Source organism: Puma concolor, chromosome A1, assembly GCF_028749965.1.
Source record: "Puma concolor isolate L17-30 chromosome A1, mPumCon1.1.hap2, whole genome shotgun sequence".
NCBI lineage: Eukaryota > Metazoa > Chordata > Mammalia > Carnivora > Felidae > Puma > Puma concolor.
Window position 1 is genome coordinate 136,257,154 of NC_141667.1, and position 24,024 is coordinate 136,281,177.

Genomic DNA, 24,024 nt, shown 5'->3' on the forward strand with positions numbered 1-24,024 from the left:
CTTAAAGCAGAGTTCCCTCTGGCTGGTTGCAGAAGAAATCCGAGATGTGCTCCAGCTGGCCTAAGCATCAGTGTTGTGAACTGCCTAGTGGGGCCACATAGCAAGAAACTGTGGGTGGCTGCTAGGAGCCGAGAGTAGTTATTGGTCAACAGCTGGCAGGAAAATGGGGACATCAGTCCTACAGCTTCGAGAAATGAATTCTGTCAACAATCAGTGAGCCTAGAAGAGGATCCTGAGCTCCATATGAGAACCTGAGCCTTGCATAACACCTTGATTTCAGCTGAGACTGTGATGAGAGAATCCAGCCACATCATGCACATACTTCTGACCTGCAGAAACTGAGATAATATGGGTGCCTGGGTGGCTCAGTCAGTTAAGTGTCCTATTTCCCCTTAGGTCATGATCTCATTGATCGTGAGTTCCAGCCCTGCATTGGGCTCTGCACCGAAAAGTGAAGAGCCTGCCTGGGATTCATTCTCTCTCTCTCTCTCTCTCTCTCTCCTCTCTCTGCCCGTCCCCCACTTTATCTCAATCTCTCTCAAAAATAAACTTAAGAAAAAAAAAAGAATCTGAGATAAACGTGTGTTGTTTCAAGCTACTAAGTTCATGGTCAATTGTTGCACAGCTATAGAGATCTAAGAGAAGTCCCTACAACACTGAAGCACGATGGCAGGTGGTAGGAGGACAGTAATGAATGAGTCTATGTCTTAGACCATCACTGTCTCCTGGGGAGCAGGGAGAGGCAAGTTAATAAAGCAGTGATGGCTAGAACTGAGACATGTATAAAATGGCAAGGCGGCCAGATGGGGAATGTAGCAAGAAATCTTCACAGAAAATTAGACTAGGATTTGATGGTTGAATAGGAGCAATAGAGTGGGGCTGGGAATAAGGAGCATGTTCCATTTGAAGGAACAGCATGTGGAAAATAAGAATATGCAAGGGCATGGCATGTTTAGAAAGTTGCAGGTGGTTTTGTGTGGCTGGAGTAAAGAACATGCAGCCAAATAGATTTGGGGTCTACACTGCGAGGGACCTCAGGTAATGTGGTTTTTTTCCCCCTTGTAACCATGTCCTCCTTTACTTCTTGCCCTCATCCACAGTAAGCCCTTTGGGTTCAGGATCCTTCAGGGGTATCTGGCCTCTCTATCCCATCCTCCTTGGTCCTTATAGTCCTCAAGCATGCCAAGCTCAGCAGTACTCTCCAGCAACCCTGCGGGCCATTCACATCTTTAAGGCCAATGGGGAAGGGGGCCATAGGTAAGACGGCCCATTTGTGTGGCTGCAGACATCCTGAGAGCTATGTGTCCTCTGTGTCCTAGGGTTGCTGATCCTTCTCCTGGGTCACCAGTGAGAGAAGTTCCGAGAGTTTAGAGTCTGCTGAGCTAAAAGAGAATCCATGGCCTGGCCAGAGACCCTGGGAGTTTGTTCTTTCAGAGCACTTCCTGCCTAAGTATAAGCATGTGGTTGTAGGTGTACAGGAAGTGCAGAGGCTTCATCCAAACAACACATTTATGACATTAGATTTTCAAACAAGTAGGGGCACCTGGGTGGCTCAATTGGTTAAGCATCTGACTCTTGATTTCAGATCGGGTCATGATCTCACAGTTGGTGAGATCAAGCCCTACATCTGGCTTTTTGCTGACAGCAAGGAGCCTGCTTGGGATTCTCTCTCTACCTCTCTGTCAAAATAAATAAAAAACATTAATAAAAAAAAAAAGAATTTCAAACAAGTAAATAAAAACCCGTATACTTTCAGGGTGTTAAAGTGTTGGCTGACGCACCATGAAAACAGTAGATGTTACATTCCAAAGGAGTTACTGCATCACATAAACACTGCTGGAGACTGACAAGACAGGATATCTGGAGGATTTTTGTTTTTCTTTTTTAAGTAAAGGGTTCTTTCACTTCTCACTAAAGTAAAAGGTTGCGGTCACCTAATGTCAAGAGAAAGGGACGTGCGGGGGACTCGTCAGAAAGCCTGATGTGTGTCCCAAGGTAGTAGGGAGAAAGAACGCAGCGGTCTAACGCCCTGCTGGCAAGCCACGTGAGAGACGAACTAGCAAGCCGCTCCAATTGCAGAGTGTAGACCTGCCATCGCTCTGAGCTTCCCCAGAAGAATAGATCAGATGTGGGCCCAATGTGAGAGAGGGCAGGCTGGGGGGGCCTCAGGAGAGAAGCAGGGATAGAATCCTAGGCTCCTTGGGGCTGAGGAAGCAAGCAGCTATTGAGATGGAGAGTGCATTTGCCGAAATCAAGGGAACTGCAGGTGAAACATCTCCCAAAACCCCGCAAAGGCCCCTGTGAAATGTCTACTGTAAATGTCTACCAGGCCTGGGAGGCTGGAAGCCAGCTCACAGCTTCACCACTCAGTGACAACACTCCTGCCCCTGACCACGTTTTCTGCCTTTCCCCATCCCAGTTCTACAAGAACCAGAGCTTCCAGGAGCAAGGAAAGAAGGCCTTCCCCTTCCACAGCTTCCCACCAGCACATGGCTTCACACTACCCTGCAGGTAAGACAACTTTAAAGCAAGTTCTAACTTTTGATTTTTGACATAGCAACAGACACATTAATCACAGTTTAAAGTGGACACGGTGGGGCACCTGGGTAGCTCAGCTGGTTGAGCAGCTGAGTGTCCAACTTCAGCTCAGGTCGTGAACTCATGAGTTCGTGAGTTCGAGAGTTCGAGCCCTACACTGGGCTCACGGCTGTCAGCCTGTCAGCAGGGAGCCCTCTTCGGATCTTCTGTCCCTTTCTCTCTGCTCCTCCCCAACTTGCGCTCTCCCAAAAATAAGTAAATATTTAAAACAATAAAAATAAAAATAAAGTGACCACAGGACTTTCTGCTGGCTGAGAATACTTGGAAGAATCCTGACACTTACTACAGTTTTTATTTTTTATCCTGAACAGAGTAAGAAATCCCACCACTGAATACATTTTATAAGGATAGCGGGAGACATAAATAAAGATGCTCTCTGATTGTATTCCACATTCAGAGTATTGATTATATGTGCCTAATGTTGTTTTTTTACCTATAGATATTCTGTCAATCTACTTATTAATTCACATTTGAGACAGGAATGTGGTCATGTGACTAAGAATCCTGGAGGGCTTTAGTAAACCCTCTGTTCCACTAGCTGAAAAATAGAAAGGTAGATATCTAGAAACACAGCATCTAATAGGTAGTTTGATTATCCCCCTGGTGATAAGTATTAGACAATGTTCAGTAATTATTATAGTTGTTTTCATACTTTTCCTTTCTGAAATTATGTTTGCAGGCATCAATTTGTTTTTACATAAAGACTAATTTTGACTCAAGAAGCTCATCATAATATTCTCCCACTTCCAAAGTAAATACCAATATAAACTTTTTTTTTCCTAAGCTAATGCTTTAAAAAGGAGTGGGGGGCACCTGGATGGCTCAGTCAGTTGGGCATCTAACTTCAGCTTAAGTCATGATCCCACGGTTTGTGAGTTCAAGCACTGCACTGGGCTCTGTACTGACAGCATGGAGCCTGCTTGGGATTCTCTCTCTGACTCTCTCTCTCTCTCTCTCTCACTTTCTCTCTCACTTTCTCTCTCACTTTTTCTCTCAAAATAAACAAACATTTAAACAATAAAATGAAATAAAAAGGAGTGGAATAAACAATTGCTGCTCTTGGTTACAGTGTTGCTTTCTCCAGATGTCTCATACAACATTAAAAGGGCTTACTGGAAAACATCCTTTTGGCCAATTTATTGCAGGAAGCAGGGGCTCACTCAGACTAGCGTTGTTCTGTTTGTTGATAATAATGCAGCAACTCATGGAAATCTGACAACAAGAATCACAGTGGGGCCGGGCTGCAGGAAACAGTCTTGGAGAGCCACAGAAACAGAGGCAGCACCGTTGACATGGTGCCTCAGCCTCTTTCTTTCCCCTCCTGACTCACCAGCTCCCCTCCTTACTCACAGTATCTGCTTTCTCATCACGGCAGCTTGCCCGTGCCCATCATTTCTGCTGATCCTTGTGTTCAGCAATACAGGGGTCTGAGTCTCCAGCTTCGTTACTCTGAAATCCCAAAAGAGGGATTTTACTCAGCTTGTTATTTACTAGCAGCCACCCAAGTCGTGTCGGCTGGCTGGGACTATCGCCGAAGCCACCCTTGGATCACGTGCCTATCCTTGATCCAGTCAGCTCGGGGAGCCAAGGTGAGGTGGTGAGCAAATCAGTCACTGCCCACTCAGCAGAGACTGAAAGGATGACTGGTAATGATCGATCACGCAGCAGGTTTGAGAGCATGTCACTCCATCATATTCAAGAGAAGTCAAGAGGAACAGTTTCTAAGTTGATTTATGTCCTACTCATGGGAGTAATGAGGACTTGAACCAGGGCAACGGGAGTTAGACAGAAAGAGGTATCAAGACACATTTCAGAGAGAGGTTGACAAATCTTCATGACTGACTGGAGAGGTGTGGGGGAGAGAGAGTAGAAGACAGCATGAAGTCTGAGATGACCGCCAGCCTTCTTGCTGTGGCTACTGGGTAAATCCTAGCACTTACTTTTCTTTGAGACAGAGAGCATAAAAGGAAGGGAGGTTAGTTTTTGGTTGTGCTTGGTGGATGGGAAAGGTGGGACAAGGTGAATTTGCCATGCCTGTGGGATATCCAGTAAAGATTAAAGTTGGAAGTTCAAATCAGAGGTTTGGGCTGGAGGTGCAGATCCGAGAGTCCCCATAATATGGCCGGAACTGCATCCATCTAGCACGGGCAGAGAAAAGTGAGCTAGGACTAAGCCCAGGGAAATACCAAACTTGACCATATGGACAGAGGAAAAACCAGGAGAATAAAAAGAGAATAAGAGGAGTGGGGAAAGGTCATCTAATTTGTATTCTTTGCTGCCTTTGATTATATGATAATACCATGTGCTATTCTATGCAGTGAGGACAGGGCAGCAGACGGACAGCCAAGGGTCCTACTCAGGGGCTTACATTCTAAAGGGAGAGATAAGCAACAAAGTTATCACATCAATGGAGAAGAGCCATTTCTTGACAGTCAGAAAAGGGAATTTTCCCCAGACTAGGTGACAGTATCTAATGTCAAAAGAGCTAGGATGAGGAATTAAAAGAAGACGACACTGGACTTGAAAATTAGTATATCAGTGCTGTGTTAGACTGAATAACGCCCCCCCCCCCAACAAAGGTATCCAGGCCCTAATTCCCTAGAACCTATGAATGTTACCTTATATACAAAGGGTCTTTGCAGATGCCATTAAGTTAAGGATCTTAAGATAGGGAAGCTACCCTGGATTATGCAAGTGGGTCCTAAATCTAACCACGAGTGTCCCTGCAAGAGGGAGACGGAGCTACTACAGAAGATGAAGTATGAGATATGACAACAGAAGCGAGAGGCTGGGATGATACAAGAAAGGGTCATGAGCCAAGGAACCCAAGTGGCCTCCAGAAGCTAGAAAAGACAAACAGATTCTCCCCTAGAGCCTTCAGAAGGAACATGTGTTGCCAACATCTTGACTTCAGCCCGGTGAAAGTGATTTAGGGCTTCTTCTGCCCTATGGAACTATAAAAGAATAAACTTCTTTGTTCTACACCACCAAGTTTGTGGTAATTTGTTGCAGCAGCAATAAGAAACTAATACAAATGATGAGTCAATCTTATTAAGAGAAATTTTGGTAGGGAAAAGGAAGAAGATATAACCTGAAAGAAATTTGCAGTAGGATGGGAAGTGGAAGGTGCAGAAAAGGCTGTAGAGTGTCTATCTTTCAGGAAGTTTTCAAACATATTTTGTTTAAAGAGGACAATTAAGAGAACAAAAAGCATCAGAAGAGCTGAAGAATTGATTAACCGATTAGCTCAATACTCGAAAATGGCAAGCCATCTGTGAAAGTACCATAACTTTTAGCCTATCTTAGAAGAGCTAAGCATTTAGGCAGTAGTTTGGGGCTTCGAGAGTGACTTTGATACTGGAGAGTAGACCATGGCAACCCATCCCCATCCACAGACGCACATACCAGACCCAGGGCTCTTGTTCACCACAGAGACCAAAATATTTTGACACTGGGACCCAGAGTCCTGCACCGGGCACAGATCTTCTATCTCTCTATTAAACAGGAATCCATGAACAGTGAGGCATAGCCAACAGACAATGGTCTCATCTAGCTGGTCTTTCATTTAGACGCTGATGTTCAGCATTTTACCTCCCCTCTCACGTTCAAAAAGAATGACCACCAAAGCCAAAGTCCTTTGGAGTTACGAAGGATAGAAGGAATAAAGCTTCAGGAGAAGGGAGAAACACTAAAATCACACAAAACATGGAGAAGAAAAGCTCATAGGAGCAGCACCAGCCAAAAGATTGGACACAATAGGAAGAATCCAGCCAAAGGCCCACACTGAGTGGCAAAGGCATCCTTTCTTCATGCCAAAATGTTATATTTGAACTATTCCTGATGGAAAGCTTTCACCCTTAGAAATAAGGTAGGGCTAATATTAATTGAAGCTTTTCTTAATAATTTGGAAACAATAAGAAAGAGAGAGGATACAAGTTAAAGGAAACTTCAGGCTATGGCCTCATTGTGCTACTCACAATTCAACAACACAATCCAACTCCGCTGGGAAACCCTGATAGGCTCTACTGCAGCACTGTATTGCACAGAAGACCCCCAGCAATGATCCCAAGTCGTCTTTTTTCTTTTTTTTAAGTTTATTTATTTATTTGGGGGGGGGGCGGTGCAAAGATACAGGGAGAGAGAGAATCCCAAGCAGGCTCCTCACTGTCATCTGCATAGAGCCCAATATGGGGTACAATCCCACAAACCGTGATATCGTGACCTGAGCCAGCTGAGAAACTCCCTTATTCCTCGGCCAGGCAAGTGAGGCAGTGTCATATGTTTTTTTGTTAGGAATGTAATGCTAAGAAGTGAAAACGGGCATCTATTCATGACCTGGTAAAAAAGAGCTGTTAGAAGTTGGGAAGGAACTGCCAGAGGAGCTAAGTTTCAGGATTTAACTCCACCTCCCCCTATGTTCTCTTTGTAAAGTTATCCCAAAGTAAGGCCAGCATCACTCTTTTAAGGTTGAAGGAGATTAAGACATTCAGAAATCAGACTGTGGGATTTATTCCCATTGTGATTGCTGACTTCTAGTATCAGCCTTTTGTTCTGCATGACAGCTCTCATCTTGCAAACTAGCAAGATTCTTAAATTTGGCAAGGATCCTGCTCTGTGAAGTATTTTCAAGTTAGAGTTTTTAGCAATGTCACATTTCTCTAAGCCCTTAATAAAGAAAAGGTTGCAAGGGCAAAAGAAGCAATGGAGTTCTCACCTACTAGCATAAAACAACTTCCCAGCTGGCAGGTGCAACATGTCCAGGGTGATCACAGTCTTTGAGTTACCAAAGGATTTTATCTTTTTCTTTAAACCTCTTTACTCTACCAAGTAACTATAATAGCTAAAACATAATTATCTATTTCCCCCTTTTGCTCGATTCATTTAAAATGGTATTTTCTAGAGACGCCTGGGTGGCTCAGTGTGTTAAGTGCCCGACTTTGGCTCAGGTCATGATCTCGTGATTCGTGAGTTCAAGCCCCGCGTTGGGCTCTGTGCTGACAGCTCAGAGCCTGGAACCCATTTCGGATTCTGTGTCTCCTGCTCTCTGCCCCTCCCCTGCTCACTCTCTGTCTCTCTCTCCCTCAAAAATAAACAGACATTAAAAAAAAAAATTTAAATAAATAAAATGGTATTTTCTATTTGTATATGTGTGATTACATAAAAATGCAATTATTACATTTCTTGATATGTTCTATAACCTATACACCAAGTGAGACCCAAGAATGCCTTCAAGAGAAATAAAGGATACTGCTGTCATTCTCCATACATTTTCCAGGAGTAAGAGTAGAACAGATAATTACAAATATGGAAGAAGCAGCATCACTTTGCCAATGGTGCAGAGAGCCTACAATAATGTGCAATTCCCTACTTAGACTTTTTCGTTATGCTGAGCATTGAAACAAAGATAATGATTGGGAGGAGAAAAGGGAGAGGAGGAAACTGAAACACTGAATGTAAGGAGTTCATTTAAATGGAGATGTCGCCTCACCCTAAAGGGGGCAAGCAAGAGTCTGATAATCCCACGGGCACCCTGTTGTCATTTTTTTTTTTTAAACCATGGATTTGGGATCCTTATAAATGTTCCTTATTGTTGTGAAGTCAAGAATGGTTTCTCCTGCTCACAAAACATGATCACTTTCTATTGGTATTTTTTAGTGTTCTGACTGGTTTTGCCTATCTGGAAAAGATACATCTTCAACCATTGGAAATAAATCTTTTTCTTCTCTGCCAAGTCCGTAATATGATCCTTTTCTATCACTGACAGCACCATCAGATAAGTAGACATGCCTTGCTTGGTTAGAAGTATGCTGAGATTTTTAGCAGGAGCAAGAATATAGTTAGAGACCCAGATTAAGACAGGTTCAGCACACTTTAAAAATTTTCCGTTCTGTACTGGAGGTATCCTCTTGAGCCCCAGTTTGACTATGGGACTCATTCAGGGCTGACATCCTTCCAAATCAGGTGTCTCAGGAAATGGAGAGAGGAGGGCTTTAAGACGGGCTGCAGCAAGTGAAGTTTAGATGAGACTAGATGCATGCAGCGTTTTGGTCTCTTGAGATTCTCAGGGTCTTCTCCACCCCCTCAAACTAAAGATGAGTTTCCACCAGAATGAACTGGGGAGGGGGAGGCAAATCTGAAGATGAGCAAACCATAGTGCCATTCAGAGGCATCAGAAACTAAAGTCTGAGGGGCGTCTGGGTGGCTCAATTGGTTAAGCAGCCGACTCTTGATTTCAGCTCAGTCCATGATCTCATGGTTCGTAAGTTCAAGCCCCACGTTGGGCTCTGTGCTCACAGTGCAGAGCCTGCTTCAGATCATCTGTCTTCCTCTCTCTCTGCCCCTCCTGCACTCACACTCCTTCTCTCTCTCAAAAATAAATAAATGTAAAAAAAAAAAAAAAAAAAAAAAGGAAAGAAACTAAAGTCCAAGATTCTGCAATAGCACAGATTTTTTTTCTTATTCCCTTTCATCACTTGTGAGTAAAATGTAGAACCGGAGAAGGGGAATAACAGTTACACTACCTAGAGTTGTATGGCATTTTCTATTTTTCCCCAACTTTTATTTTTTTTAAACTGTTTTATTTTATTCTTTCAGCAATCTGTGATATAAATAGAGCCAGTATTATTATCTTTATTTCTGAGAGGAGAACAGTGAGGCCCAGAAAGGGGAAGTGACCTCCATCAAATCATGCAGTGACTCAAAGACGGCCCAAGGAATAATACCCAGTTCTGCTCTCATTTAATCCAAAACATTTACCCTACTGGCTTTAAACGTCCCTTTCCTCCTTCGTTTTTGGTGGCGGTTCTCTTTTGAAACGATCCCTCGCCAACTGTAGAGGGAAGACGGATCCATGTTCAGAGTTGCAGAGAACTGTTGTTTAAAGCCCCCCAAGGGGCCTGTTTCCATTGCTTACCTGCAAAGCCAATGTTTGAACCTGTGACGGAAGTCCCTTAGAGGCATCTGTTGGGATTGCTCCCACCCGAGACGGCTGTAATTAGCTCTGCTAACAACTGTGATTGAACAGGGTTTGTTGTAGTCATTGTTCACTGACAGGCACAGAAAAGAGCCACATCTCAGCAAGTGGTGTTCTAAATGGTGTTTCCTGCTTGGTTAAACTCACATACGGCACTTGTCAGGGATGCTATTCCCAAACTCGGCTAGCAGCAGGCAACGTCATTGCCAACACCTTCCAGAGCCCATGGAGAAGGCCATGACAGATTCTCAGGGAATGCACTGCCACGCAATGGGAAAGACTGTCTCTATTTGACCTTGCCCAGTATCTGGCTGCCCCTCCTTCTTATGGAAAACACAGGTGTGGCCTGGCATGATTAAGGGAAAAGGCAGTCTTTGTATTCCTGATCCTAAAGACTCCCACAGTTTCAGATCTCCCCTTTGAGAACACTTGTAAGCGAAAGTTCTAATGTGTGGTACATTCGGCCCATGCTTTTCTGAGACTGTGCTCTTATTAGAAGCAAAACAAAATGCTGCTTATGAACACCTGCTGGTGAGCACCAAGCCAAGAGGCAGCGTGGGCGTTTGATGAGAGGTGTTGCCCTGGCAGTAAATCTAAGTTGCTCACACCAAAGTAAGGGTTTCTAGGGAAGCTATCTGAGCGAGAGGCAAATACTTAGTCATTCAGAGTAGGCCATAAAGGAGTGCTTCTTTCCAACAAGGGAAGGTCTGATTCCAAAGAGCTTAAAAAATGGTTAGCATTTCTCTCTTCAATCCATCCTTTTATTCACAATATATATTTCTTTGTTAAGAAATAGGAGGCTCTGTAATCAAACCCTTGTTGACAAGTTGTCAAAGAGCTACAATTTATCTGCTTGGTGTTACTTCAACAATAGTTTTTGCATTATGATTCTAAGTCACTTAATAAAAGAGTACCCAGGCCCTGGTGTGGTCTAAAATACTGGAAGCTTTGGTGGCTCAGTCGGTTAAATGTCCAGCTCTTGATTTCAGTGCAGGTCATGATCTCACGGTCTTGACATTGAGCCCTGCATCCCAGCTTTGTTCTGAGAGTATGGACCTTGCTTAAGATTCTCTCTCTCCCTCTCTCTGCCCTTCCCCCATGCTTGCACAGGTGTGCTTATGGGCACACACTCTCTCTCAAAAAACAGAACAGAATAGGGGCGCCTCAGTGGCTCAGTTGGTTAAGTGTCTGACTCTTGGTTTCGGCTCAGGTCATGATCTCACAATTCATGAGTTTGAGCCCCTCTGCTGACAGCACGGAGCCTGCCTCAGATTCTATCTCTCCCTCTCTCCCTGCTCCTCCCCCCCACCCCCCGCCACCAAGTAAATAAGTAAACTTAAAAAATAAATAGGGGCGCCTGGGTGGCGCAGTCGGTTAAGCGTCCGACTTCAGCCAGGTCACGATCTCGCGGTCCGTGAGTTCGAGCCCCGCGTCAGGCTCTGGGCTGATGGCTCAGAACCTGGAGCCTGTTTCCGATTCTGTGTCTCCCTCTCTCTCTCTGCCCCTCCCCCGTTCATGCTCTGTCTCTCTCTGTCCCAAAAATAAATAAACGTTGAAAAAAAAAAAAAATTTAAAAAAAAATAAAATAAAATAAAATAAAAAATAAATAAAATAAAAATAAAATAAAATAAAATAAAATAATATTTGTGTTGTATGTATCTTGTGTCTTCTTACCTACTCCCCAACACCACCAAGTTTTAAGATTTGACTTCTTAAGCATTTCCTATAATCGGTCTCCTTGTTTCAGCATTCACTGCTATTGCCACCATAGTTCAAGGATTTATCGTCTCTTACCTATGTACTGCAAAAGCCCAGTCTCCTAAACGGTCTCCCCTGCTCACTGGCCTCCCACCCCATCTCCCATCCATTTTATCATCACCTCCAATTATCCTTCCAAATCACAGGCCAAATCGGATCACTCACAAACCCATCATGGCTCTCCAATGCCCACAGAAACGAAGACCAAACTAGAGAATTCAGCATCATAGTAAAAGCCCTGCATCTAGCCTCTATATAGTGTATCATTCATGTATCCTAATTCCTACTGATACCAGATAAATTACCCTTGCATTAAAAAACCATCATTTCGTATCTTGGAGCCTTCCATCTTACAAAATCACCCTTCTGTTTCAATTCAATTGCAGCTTCCTCCAGGAAATTTTCCACCCTTTCTTCCAACCCAAATCAATCACTGTCTCCTCCAAGCTCATAAAGCACCATAGATATGTGTATATATGGTTTATTGAGATATGAGTCACATACCATACAATCCACCCATGTAAAGTGTACAATGTGATGTTTTTTAGTATAGACTTGTGCAGTCATCACAATTTTAGAACATTTTAATCACCCCAAAAAGGAATCCTGTACCCATTAAGAGTGCCTTCCCATTTGTCCTCCCCCCGCCCTACGCAATCCTAATCTACTTTCTATCTCTATAGATTTGCCTATTCACAAAGCTTCATGTAACTGGAATCCTACAATACGTGGTTCTTTGTGACTGGCTTTTCTCATTTTACACATTTTTTCCAGAGTTCATCCATGTTTTAGCACACATCAGTACTTCATTCCATTTTATTGTTAACAGTCCGACGTATGGATACACTATGTTTTATTTATTTTTTAAATCAATGACATTTGGGTTGTTACAACATTTTAGCAATTATAATGCCTCATGTAGACTTTGATTGTCATTTAGTACGTATGGCTTAGTACTAGAGGGTTTCCGTTTGTTTGGCCTGGGTCTGTTTTATCACTGGATGATAAACTCCTATGGACAAAGAACATTATTTTCATTCCGTAATCTCATATGCCAAGTATTCAATAAATGTTTGAAAGATGGATAAATGGGCAGATATCAGAGGTTTTTACTGTCGATTATAACACAAGGTACTCCAAATAAAAATATTAGAGTGGAAGCAGTAATAACACAAGGAGAGTCCCCATAAATTTACCCAGTAAATTATAACAAACACAGGTGGTTCTTAAATAAACTTTAATCTTGGCGCTATTTCCTGGAACTCCACACATGGATCCTACAGTTGATTTTTTTCATGGAAGCAGTTCCTTTGTTAATAATAGTGGCAAAGTAGGTAAACACAAGCCTGGAAGATGCTAGACTTTTTCTCCTAAATGGACTCCACGGTGTTTTCTTGTTGCTCTTGGCTTGTCTGAGTTTATTATTACCGTCTGTCTAGCACAGTGGTTCTCCACCCTGGCTGACCATCAGAATCCCCTGTGGAGCTTTACAAGATACAAATTATTTGGGTCCCGCCTCCCAGAGTATGATTCTAAGCTTGGGTAGGGATCCAGGTTCTAAAAGCTATAAAGATGCTTCCGATGCATAGCCAATTTCAAGAATTCCTATATCAAAAGTTGCCCTGAGGTTAAAAGAATTAATCATATAAAGCATGTATGAGCACTTGACTCCTAGAGAGTATTTTACTCATCCTGGGATCATGCCCATTAATACTACCTAACATTTATAAGGCACTTTTTATTTGGAAAGAGCTTTGCAGTCATTTTTTCTTAGCTAGGCTTGCATGCTGGGTGACCTTGTACAAATCACATAATCCCTTTGTGTCTTAAACTTCCTCAAATGTAAACTGTTGGCAGTAATACTGACCCACCCTCAAGGGGTATTGTGGAGACTAATGGGGGCTGAAAGGCACTCAGCAAACAAAAATGTTACATGCATGCTTATTAGACAGGTATGAAGACCTAGTCACAGTCTTTTAAAATGAAACAAATTCCAAAATAAACCCAAGCCTTTCCTGCAATCTTCGTCATCATCTCAAAGATACTTTCCCAACACCAAAGTACAGTAGTTCTCCCTTTCCAGCAAGACTAATAAAGTGACATAATCTGTACTCACAAAGATAGAGCTAATCATGGCAGCAAATATGTAAAACAGCCCTGAAGTATAGTTTGTTAACCTTCTCATTTATCATTCATAATGCAATTTAGAGATTGTATCTAAAAAACACACTCTTCTGAAAAATATTCTTAGAAAAAATTCATGCGTGTTCACACAAGACTGTAAGCTGATGCTACATACTCACTGTTGATGTTAAGCCTGAAGGTGCTTTCTAGTCTGCTGGTTGTTTTTTCCATGGCTATATTTAGCCTCTTCTCATCCTCCCCCACGTGGCTGAAAGAATATATGGTCAAAATGAGACTTTGAGACCTAGCTCAAGTTGGGGATCGGTGAGAACGGGAGGCAGAGGAAGAGTTTCTAACCTTGGAACCAAAGACAGGTCTTGCAAGGATGGTGACCCACAACTAAGAACTCATTTGTAATATATTTTCAGGTTCTTGGAAAAGGGAGTCAGAAAACAGCCATAGTTTTCCCTTTTTCCATTTTGCTTTGAAAAGGCCACAAAACTTTCAGGGGCCAGGTCCAATTACATATTCCAATTCATTTGCAAGTGAATAGTTTCTTTGACTCTGAATAAGAATTAGTGCCCTCATGCCCACCACAGCTGATTTGAGCTATGAATTCTAAGCAAGCATGACCTTTCTGGGGACACTCGACCTTGACTATGCTCTTTTCTCTTTGGACTTCTGAGAGATTGGTTGTATTTCCAAGGGCAGTTGTCTGCTTTAGTTAAGCTCAGAACCTGCTAACAATTAAATTCTATCAAACAAATATTTACTGAGTACTTATACCTGAGGATAATACTGTAGTGATTACTGCAGAGGCCATGAAAAGTACCTTGAGATGCTATAACTCAATGACCTTGGGTCCTTTACCCAGGACAAGACCAATAACCTCCCCACAAAGACTCCCAGGGTTTAGTCAGCTGACATGCCTGTTTCCAGACGCATCCTAAATTGGCCTTCACCAGACACCAAGATGAAATGTCATTAACTTCTCACACAGTATTTTGCTCCCTGCAATATCCCGTTAGACCTTGTTCAGAATTCAGAAGCTCCTGTGAAAAGAGCCTCAGTCTTATTGGTTGGGAAAGTTATCTACTGCGCATAGTTTTTGTTTTTTAAACAAGGTTAATTCTGGCATGTTTTGGCCTCAATCATCTTTGAGAGTTTCAGCATTTTTGCTGCACATCTTAAGAAGAGAAAGAACCCACGTTAGCTTCAGTTTTAATAGTTAGGAGAAATTAATGCTAATACATGCCTTCAATGGGATTCACTTAGGTATCCTGAACACTTTCTTCCATCAATATGGAAACGGGGCGCCTGGGTGGCGCAGTCGGTTAAGCGTCCGACTTCAGCCAGGTCACGATCTCGCGGTCCGTGAGTTCGAGCCCCGCGTCGGGCTCTGGGCTGATGGCTCAGAGCCTGGAGCCTGTTTCCGATTCTGTGTCTCCCTCTCTCTCTGCCCCTCCCCCGTTCATGCTCTGTCTCTCTCTGTCCCAAAAATAAATAAACGTTGAAAAAAAAAAAATTTAAAAATAAAAAAAATATGGAAAGTCCCCAGATGTATGTATTGTGGATTTTTCCTCTGTAAAGAGATGCAAATGGTTACAATCAGTTGTATGATTTCCTCTGAGTCTTTCAAAGTTCTGTTTTCTCTGTATCTCAAGGTAAGCATCCCTGCTTTGCAGATCTAGAAGCCAAGACAACATGGATTAGTTTTATCACTTTCCTCAGTGAAACAGAGACCATCTTGTCCCAGCCCATTGCTCTCCTACAAAGCACAGGAAAAAGTTATGGCATTTTAAGAGAGAAGAGAAATCAGATACAGTTTTCTGGTCCAGTGCTTGTTTTCTTTATCTTTCACATAGAATCCTTAAGATCTTAGATGAAATTTAATGATCCTTACATGTTAACTTTACTTTCTTTCAACTTCTTTAAGAAACAAACAAACAAAAAAAAACATGGAAAAACACTTAACCACTTATTTGTGGATCTCTCTATAACCCGAGTCATAAAATACAATCCAGGCAAAGCCAAACAAGGCACTAGAGGGTTGAGAGACAAGGAGAACGTTACGCATTAGATTTAGGATTTTGAAATATTACGTTTTAGTGGTTTCCTGTTTTTCTTCACATATAGGGTCAACAGTGGCCTGTCATTTGTTGCAGGTATTTAGGTATTTGCTCTAGAGGAAAACTTCTCTGACTGATCACGGACAGGAATTTACCAAACAAAAAACAAAACAAAAAAACCCACTCTTCCATAATACCAGATCAATAAGAAGTGCCCTATTTCACAAATGTTAAAATTTTCAGTTTTAATTTTTATGTCACCTAAGTTTTCTCATCTCACCCACCCCTTGAGGGCGTCTCTTTATTTCTTTATACGAAGATTTAAATAAGCAATCGGTTTCCTTTCTAAGCATTTTTGGATTAACAATAATACTTCTCTCACTTGTATTTTAGCCCAGATGATTAAACAGTAAAAATGCTAATTAGTAGCCTGTATCTGAAGAGAAAAAGCTATTTCTTAATGGGCGAAATTCAAGCTGAGATGGAGACCTCATAGGGCACTACAATAAACGGGTTAGGTTGCATGCTAAGGGGAAAGGATTAGGGACCGAATTGACCAACTCCAGAGAGAGATTCTGGCTTAGTGGAAACACTAAGCTGAGATCCGAATATATTAAAGATACTGACAACACTAAAGTTATCAAAATGCAGCCATTTGTTATCAATCGTAGAGCACAATTTGTCTTTGTCTTTCTTACTGACCTGCAGCTGACTTTAGAAATAAAATAAATTACATGCTAAGAAATTAATTTTATTTTTCTTCCATTTACTTTTCCTTTCTGGAAAGACATTGAGCCAGGGTGGAGGGCATATTATTAGATGAGCATTGTGAATACAATGTCCAGAATCTGCACCCTTCTTCCCACAAACACCTATGAGGAAGTCAAAAGTCCTACTTCCAAATTCCACATCTGTCAGTTATGAGCTCCATAATGGTGGGCAAGTCTGAATTTCCACATGCATTAGTTTTCTCATCCACTGAAGGAGGAATAATAATATGTATCTCGTTGGAATGCTGTGAAGGTTAGAAAAGCCAGTGTATGAGAAAACATCTGGAGACTAAGTGTATATTAGCACTCAGTGCGTGTTAGAATAATGAGGGAATGGAAGAAGTCAGAGAGGAGTCGAGCTCTCACTGCCCACAGGCTAAAATCTATATATTTAGCCGGGCATTCAGTGTGCTGGAAAATCTGCTTTCTCCTCACCAGCGCTTTTTTGACAAACGTCCTGCTGTGGTCAAACATTCTCCAATACACCTTGAATGTGCCCACCTTCCTTGCTCTGGCATTCACACCACCCTCAGCCTCTCTTTGCCAAAATTCTACCCATCTTTCAAGGGTCTCAAATCCCACTGTCTCCGGGAATGTGAGGGGACTCACCTTCTCCTCCTCTAAACCCTGGTCCTTGCTGGCTAGAGCACTCCTGGAAACACCATCCACAAAACGCTTACTGCCCCAGCAGACTCCCTGCACGTCAGGGACCACGCATACAGTACCCATCGCTATACGCCACACACTGTGGTACCTTGCCAAGGAGAGGTGCTGAAAAGACCCGTGATTGAATAAATACATGATTTCTCACCCTGCCTCTGTTGTGCGCTTGGACAAAACACTTTGCCTTCAGTCTCAGTCGCCTCAGCTGTGAACAGAGGATAACAGCATGCATATACTCCCCAGGTGTGCTATGAAGAATAAACCAATGACTGAAAAGCAATTTGAAAATGTAAAATGAAATGCTATATATAAATGTTACATAATCAAAATCATTTCCCTCTGTATTATGGTTTATTTGGCTTTATATCTTGGAATCCTTTGTGGGTTTCAGAATCTCACAGATGCAAAACCATCCACATTAGCACCTAAATTCTCTTGGGTAATAAACGATTGTGTGTATTATAGCTCACGGCTACTTTTCCCTGGCATACTTACACATGAATCTGTCATAATTTGGGGCATTCATAATAACTAATGATACAATTCATTTCTTAAGGATAATCCATTCTTTTCCTTCTTTAGCCAGTTACTGTTCCCACATTGCTGCCTCAAGGGAACTAACTTTCATTAAACCCCAAATGCAGATGATGAGCACACTGTCTGGAAGCCCAAACTGAAGAGGTTATAGTTGTAGACCTGGAAGTGGTTTGGAGTTTTGAAGCACCATTTGTTTTCTGTGGCCATTTTTGTCCTGAATTCTGAACCTATCACTCGCTTTACTGTATGTTACCAAGTGCTCAATGCAGCCTAATTGAGGTACCAGGCAAGACTGGATTAGCCCTTTCCGTAGGAAAACAGGCAATGCTAGTTGCAAATACTATTACTAAAAGAGGCTGCTGACTTTTAGTCCAAAGAAGAATATAAATCTTAGAACAGTCCTTCCACATAGATAGCAACTCTGAGGAAGGAGAGACAGTAGCAACATTAGGGGCGGATTGTGAGCATCAAGTGAGTAATTAGATGGAAGAGTATGGAACAGCGCAGGACATATAGTGAGTGTCAATAAATATGAGGCATTGTTATTATCAGCAGAAGGACCAGTATGAGCCCAGCCCTGTGCTAAGAGTTACACAGAGATTCTTGCTTGAGATTCATAATAAGCTAAGCAGAAAAAACTCAACATTCTTCACCGCCACCCCAATTATCTCAGAGAAGCTAAGCACCTTGTCCGAGGTCTCAAAGTTAGGAAGCAACGGAAAGGAAATAAAACCTTCAGTCGATCATGTTTCTTCAGCCCATATTGTTTGTCCTGTTTCTCAGAACACCCTGCTGTTCTTATTTTTAACTTAGGTTGGGAGTCTGTTTTTCCTTCTTGAGTACATGACCCTCCCTTTCCAAATTCCTCAGTGTTACTCATTCTGAAGTTTTAAAATTAACGGTATTTTTTAATCTCTTCTGGTGGCCTTCTGACCAATGTGTGTAGTTTTATGTGCCAGGCCATCTTCCTTAGATCATTCTAGCCTTTCATCAGAGTTGTCCTCACACGGTGGCATCCATTTTTAACAAGTTCAGTGTAGATTTTTTTCCAGGGCATGCATGAGGAAATCCCAAGTTTGTGTACAACAGAGGCTTCCCTTTCCCACACATTTCTGTTATCACATTTTTCCTTGGTTGGACCTGAGGCAATAGAACTTTGACAGGGGGTGCCTGCAATATCATTTAAACACATGAGAGATCATTGTTTTGTGGGTGGTATCACCCTGGCTGCAGACCTTGTGCCAGAGCAATCTCTCTGTTACAAAAATAGCTCCTAGTTGCGGACAAATTAACACCATACTTGAGTTTGCAAAATCACCTACAAGATATTTTGTCCTCTCTAGGGGAATTAATATTTCAGAGTGCCTTATCATGAGTTATCTCTTCTTTCTGTGAAATTAATCAGAAGGATTGCTGTTTTGTAGTTGGAAAACTCAGGTTAATGGCTTGCCTGTAGTCCTAGAACGAACCTATGGCAGGGCTGGTATTAGAATCTGCTGCTTCTGATTGCATTTCTTTGCTAAGGTCTTTAGCTCAGCCTGTTCAATTTCTGAATAATTTTCAAAGTGAATACATGATGAGAGAGGTGGTGGAAACGGAAAATAGGGAAAAACACTATTCAGTTGAGCAAAGCTCCCAAAACAAAGAACAAGGACAATCAAAGAACAAGGTAATCAAAGAACAAGGACTGTGAGGACCCTTTTCCGTCATTTCCATTTATGGAATAAAAGGACAATAATCCAACGAGATTAAAATGAAGAGAAATTCCAAGTGTAGAGAGGAACTGTTCAGACCACACTGTTTTCCTGTTTCAACATCATTTTGTTCTCCTTTTCAACAATCACTACTGCTATAAATGGCATGAACTGGCAGTGCTTTTTAACCGCTGTCACAGTGTCCCCCTTAAGCAGCTAAACAGAGCGGGTCAATTCTGCCACTGCTGTTTTATGGAGAGGAAGCAGGGGTAAACAGAGGTTAAGTGACTGCCAGGAGCACTCACAGCTCAGATTAGAACCCAGGGCTCCTATCAGTCACATCCTGCTGAAATTTACAAGGCTCCAAAATGTTGTTTCAGTGTCACAGATGGGTGACAGTGCCTGAAGGGAAATTTGCTCACCATCCACAAAAGGACCAGCCCAGCTTCCATGGCCTCAACTCAGTCTTCTCATTCCCAAGCCATTCCACAAACTTCTTCATCCTTTTGAAGGAAAGAAATTGTCTTCACTGAAATAGGTTAGTACTAAGCAAGTGTCTTCTGTATCTAGATTTCCCTGGTTTTCTATTTATTTCATACAGATAGGACTACAATGCGTTCTTATGCAAGTAAATCTCATTTTTTTCCCTTGTAGAATACGGGGACAGCCCAAACTCAAGAGATCACTGGGAGAACGACAGCCAAAGGATTAAGTCTGTGCCAGAGTGACAAACTCCTATCAAACACCAATTACAACAGAAGATGGTACGGAAATACGAATATATTCTAGATGTGCTGTCTCTAAATGCCATCCACTCCATAAAGGAAAATAAAACCAGTTACTTGTCCGAAACCCCATGGCAATTATGTCTGTATGGAACAAAGAGATGGAAAACCCTGGAAATCAGGAAATGGAAGTCACCCATCTAGTTCTTATTTCCTAAAAAGAAACTTCCTATTTCCTTGTTTCATCATCTAACACAAATACTATAGCATGTACAGTCAACAGCCAATGTTTAGCTCCTATTACCAAGGTGATTTTTAAAATACTCACTAGCATCTGTGAAAAACCTTCACAGGGTGTTAACATGATAAACACTGTTGGCAAACTTTTCCTCTAGTTATAGACAGGAGTTGGGGGGTGGGGTGGGGTAAGGAATCCAAGGAAATATACTTTTCCCCTTATCTTCCAACCCCAACCTAGGCAGAGATCTGGTGTATATTCCATTCAGTTGGTCTACAGCTCATTCCTTGTGGGCAAAGGCCATTCTCTCAAGCCAGTCAGCAGTATGGTAAACAACTGCTTACCATGGAATGGGCTGGACTCCCTTGGCTACACCAGTCCTTTGATTCACTAAATGAGTAATTTCTGCAATCCAAATCGGTTTTTAAGGCCTACTAAGGACTGTCCAGAGCCTGATTTTCTTGCTTGACAACCTGTCTTAGGGACCTTTCCCTGCTGAGACAGGGAGCTGAATAGACACAAGTTGAAACTCAAACCAGGCCAGAGAGCCCACCTCAGAGCTGTAGCCTTCCCTGCTGGAGTGGCCATTTCAATTCCTTTCCAGCTACAGGCCTTTTGCCTTCCTTCTTGCCAATGACCCTCATCAGGAGGATCAAGCAGCTACGGAAATAACACCTGTAATAGTCCATACTCCCTCACGCACAAGGAACTAAAACCTTCAGGACTTGTGAATCTGAGGGAGCCAATGGTCAGTGATGAAGGTGTCAGGGCACCAGAAAGCTTGACCCTTTTCCTACTATGCGTAAGTTCTTTTCACTAACACGGTTTGAGTGCCTACCTATGCCAGGTGCAGTTCCAGGCACCCATTGGCCGCTCAGCACCCAAAGCTATGGGTCTACAGCTTGCTAACATTCTAGGCCTCAGCCTGGAAAGCAACACCCAACCCCGTTGCTTTTTGACTCTATACCTACAGCTCCGTGTATGTGTATACTTCAGCCAAGGTAAGGGCTTAAACACAGGGTGAAGAGCATCCCTGCCAACAAAAGGAGAAGTGACCGGGCCGGCCAGGAAGGGCAGAGCCCACAGAGCCTACTCAGAGGGGCTACTGAGCTGCGACCGACCAGAAAGCTCAGGATCCTCTGGTGCCCGCCGCTAGGGAGGTCTCTGAGCTTGGTCCAGGAACATCCGAAGGGGCAGGGGACGACAGCGTGCATTGTGGGCACTTGTGGCTCTCTTGGAGGCGTTCCTGCTCGCGAGGATTGGGCGGCCCTGGCCCTCTGGCGGACCCAAGGAACAACAGCAGCAGGAGCCATGCTACGGAAGTCCCCCGACAGAGCAGCCCGACCCTAGGTTGGGTATCGAGGCCTCCGGCGCCGTCTAGCGTCCGAGCCTCCCTTTCGCCCCCGGGCTCTGCCCAAGCGCCTCAGGCACTTTGGGCCGGGAAGGGGGCCTAGGCGCCGGTAGGCTTCCCTCCTAATGCTGCTGTTGGTATGAAAGCACGGCTGAGGAGGGGACGTGTATTGAACTTTCCAGGAGGTCCGCAGAGTCGGAGTTTTGTTTTGAAGATAACCACCAAACCGCAACCAGAACCTTTTCCAGGGAGCCCGGAGCTCCCAGTTCCGGGCCCGGGCCTCCAAAGGTGACTGGGTGAGGCGGCCCGGGACTCACCCTCTTTGGGTCTCGGTTTCCTCGCTGGGGCTCCTTTGGGGACGCCAAATTCGGCGCCTCCCGCGGACACCAGGTGTGGGCGTTGTCAATCCGGAGTCGGTCCGCGCTGCGGCTGGGCTTCTCGCTTCACAGCGCGCCGACACGCTGCGGCTCTTGGAGCTCTGGACGGCCCCAGACCTCTCTAAGGCAGGGGCCTTCCGGGGCCGCCACTTCCCTCCCGAGGCATCCGGGTCGCGAGGCAGCTACCCCGACAGCACCAGCCCGCAGCCCAGGCACCCCACCGCAGCCAACTTCCCCGCCGCCAGCGCGTCTCAGATCCAGCCCTCAGCCGCAGGCGATTGGACGGCGGCAGCGGGGCGGGGCCGGGCGCTCGGCACTGCCCGCGGCCGCCCGGATTCCCGGAGTCGCCGCAATTGGCTGCGGGCTCCGCCAGTCACGCGCGGAAGGCGCCCCGCCCCGCCGGGCTGGCCCAGGGCTGGCTCCGCCCCGCCCGCCGCGCGGCCCCGCCTCCCTCCAGAGCCGGGTAGCCTCAGCTCCGCCGTCCGCCTCATTCGCTAAGCTGGTCCACGAATTGTCAACGCGTTCGGGCGGCTGCTGAGCCGGGCGCCCGCCGGGCTTGTCGTGCTCCCTCGGAGGTGCCTTCCCGAACCAGTGTGCCGGGTCCGCTAGGGCCAGAACGGTCGCCGGTTCGGGGCAACTTGAGATTCAGGACCCTCTGCAGGGGCGTCGGTTTGTGATCGGGACTCGGCGAGGAGGGTGAGTGGCCGCGCGCAAGGCGAGCGGCTCCTCTTGGAGCTGTTCGGCGAGCGGGGGGACTGGACGGGTCCTGGCGGGCGTCGGTGCGTCGGTCCTAGCTTGGCGGCTGTGGGGAGGTCAGGGCCAGGCGGGATTTACTCCTTGCTAGTATCCCCACTCCCGAACTTGTTTCGGAGAGTCGCAACTCGGTCCGGGACGCGGCTCTGCGTTCTCACGAACTTGGCATGTTGTAATTGCCATCATTAGGTGGGGCCTGGGGACGCGTCCCTTGGCCCTCTGCGGCGACGACACGCGCGCTGGGGGCGGCCTCGGTGCCCTGTCGTGTACGGGCAACAGTTCCTAGATGGCTTGCGGACGGGTTTCTGAAAAATTAACCAGCGCCAGAGGCGGTGCGGCGCGACAGTGTCCTATCCATAGCCTGAACCAGGGACCATCGTGTTCGGGGTGGGTCTTGAGCGGTCAGAGAACTTAAGCGACCATCTAGGTTCTGTAACAGGGGCTTCAGTGCTTTGCAATTACTGAAAGGAATTGACAGCATGGATATTAAACTTTGGTAAAGTAATTACTTTCTATTAGCACTTGTATCCGCATCCCTCAAGAGGTGCTCGGACCTCCACATCACCTGCAAGGTGTGTCGGAAAGACTTCGTTAGGTCCAGGCGGGGAGCTGCTGTCTGTCCCAGTGCAGGGAGCCTGGGAGAATCCAAGACGAAACCGTGAAAGGGACCACCAGGCTGGTCGGTTGTGTGTGTTTTAAGCGATGAAGTTGTGACAGGAACTGACAACAGAGGATTCAAGGTTAAATTAGACACTTCGTTTGTGACCCAGTCTGGGATATTTTTTCTCTGTTTTAATGATAAGGGTTAAAAGCAGCTGGTTTTTCTGAGGACAGTTGCATACATGTCCTTTATATTATGTGTGGACCAAATAGAATTAAATGTAATATTTTCTTGTCATTCTTATTTGATGTGAATGAGAGCTTCCGGAGTGTACTAGAGACTTGGAAACACAATTTGGGGGAAAATTTGTCTTTGAAAATATACCAAAATGTTGAGATATATAACTGTTCATGCTTGAATATGCATATGTAGATGTGCGTGTGTGTGTAAAATTGATGGGTGAATGAGATAGAAATATATGGAGGGGGAAACAGCCTTGAACTTGCCCTGGGTGGAGAGATGGCCCCTCTGATCTATGGAGTGTATGATCAGTGTGTGTGTGTGTGTGTGTGTGTGTGTGTGTGTGTGTGTGTGTGTGTGTGTGTGTATGCATGTCTGAATCTGCGTGGTCTGTCTGGGTCAGTGTATGTCCATGAACTTTATGAGCATTTAGTTCAATACCACTCGGTGCAGATTCCGAGTTCCTGTTTTACAGCCCAGCAGCCGCCAGCCGGCCCATCTGTTAAAACATAATATGTACGCTTAAGTCACTTCATTTGGATCACTAGGATGG

General features: G+C 44.4%; 1 protein-coding gene and 3 long non-coding RNA genes across 7 annotated transcripts in view; 2 read left to right on the top strand and 2 right to left on the bottom strand.

The window, feature by feature from the left end:
- The window catches only part of LOC147584492 (uncharacterized), a 167,973-nt gene extending 153,215 nt beyond the window's left edge, over window positions 1-14,758 (bottom strand). For all 4 annotated transcript variants that reach the window (XR_015250481.1, XR_015250483.1, XR_015250482.1 and 1 more), the window contains exons 1-2: window positions 14,709-14,758; window positions 13,633-13,721 (exon numbers count right to left, since the gene is read on the bottom strand). This is a non-coding gene — a long non-coding RNA (uncharacterized LOC147584492). The remainder of the gene's footprint in view (window positions 1-13,632; window positions 13,722-14,708) is intronic.
- Window positions 994-20,164, top strand: LOC147584493 (uncharacterized). The gene is made up of 4 exons (XR_015250484.1): window positions 994-2,511; window positions 3,974-4,187; window positions 19,567-19,724; window positions 19,841-20,164. It is a non-coding gene; the product is annotated as an uncharacterized LOC147584493 (long non-coding RNA).
- On the bottom strand, window positions 14,991-22,153 carry LOC147584494 (uncharacterized). Its single transcript, XR_015250475.1, has 3 exons — window positions 21,818-22,153; window positions 19,609-19,689; window positions 14,991-15,035 (listed from the first exon to the last, which is right to left on the bottom strand). It is a non-coding gene; the product is annotated as an uncharacterized LOC147584494 (long non-coding RNA).
- Window positions 22,154-22,339: 186 nt separating this feature from the next.
- MARCHF3 (membrane associated ring-CH-type finger 3) overlaps window positions 22,340-24,024 on the top strand; it is a 149,770-nt gene continuing 148,085 nt past the window's right edge. The window contains exon 1 of the mRNA XM_086705077.1: window positions 22,340-22,573. The gene's annotated coding sequence lies outside the window, so the exon portion shown is untranslated. The remainder of the gene's footprint in view (window positions 22,574-24,024) is intronic.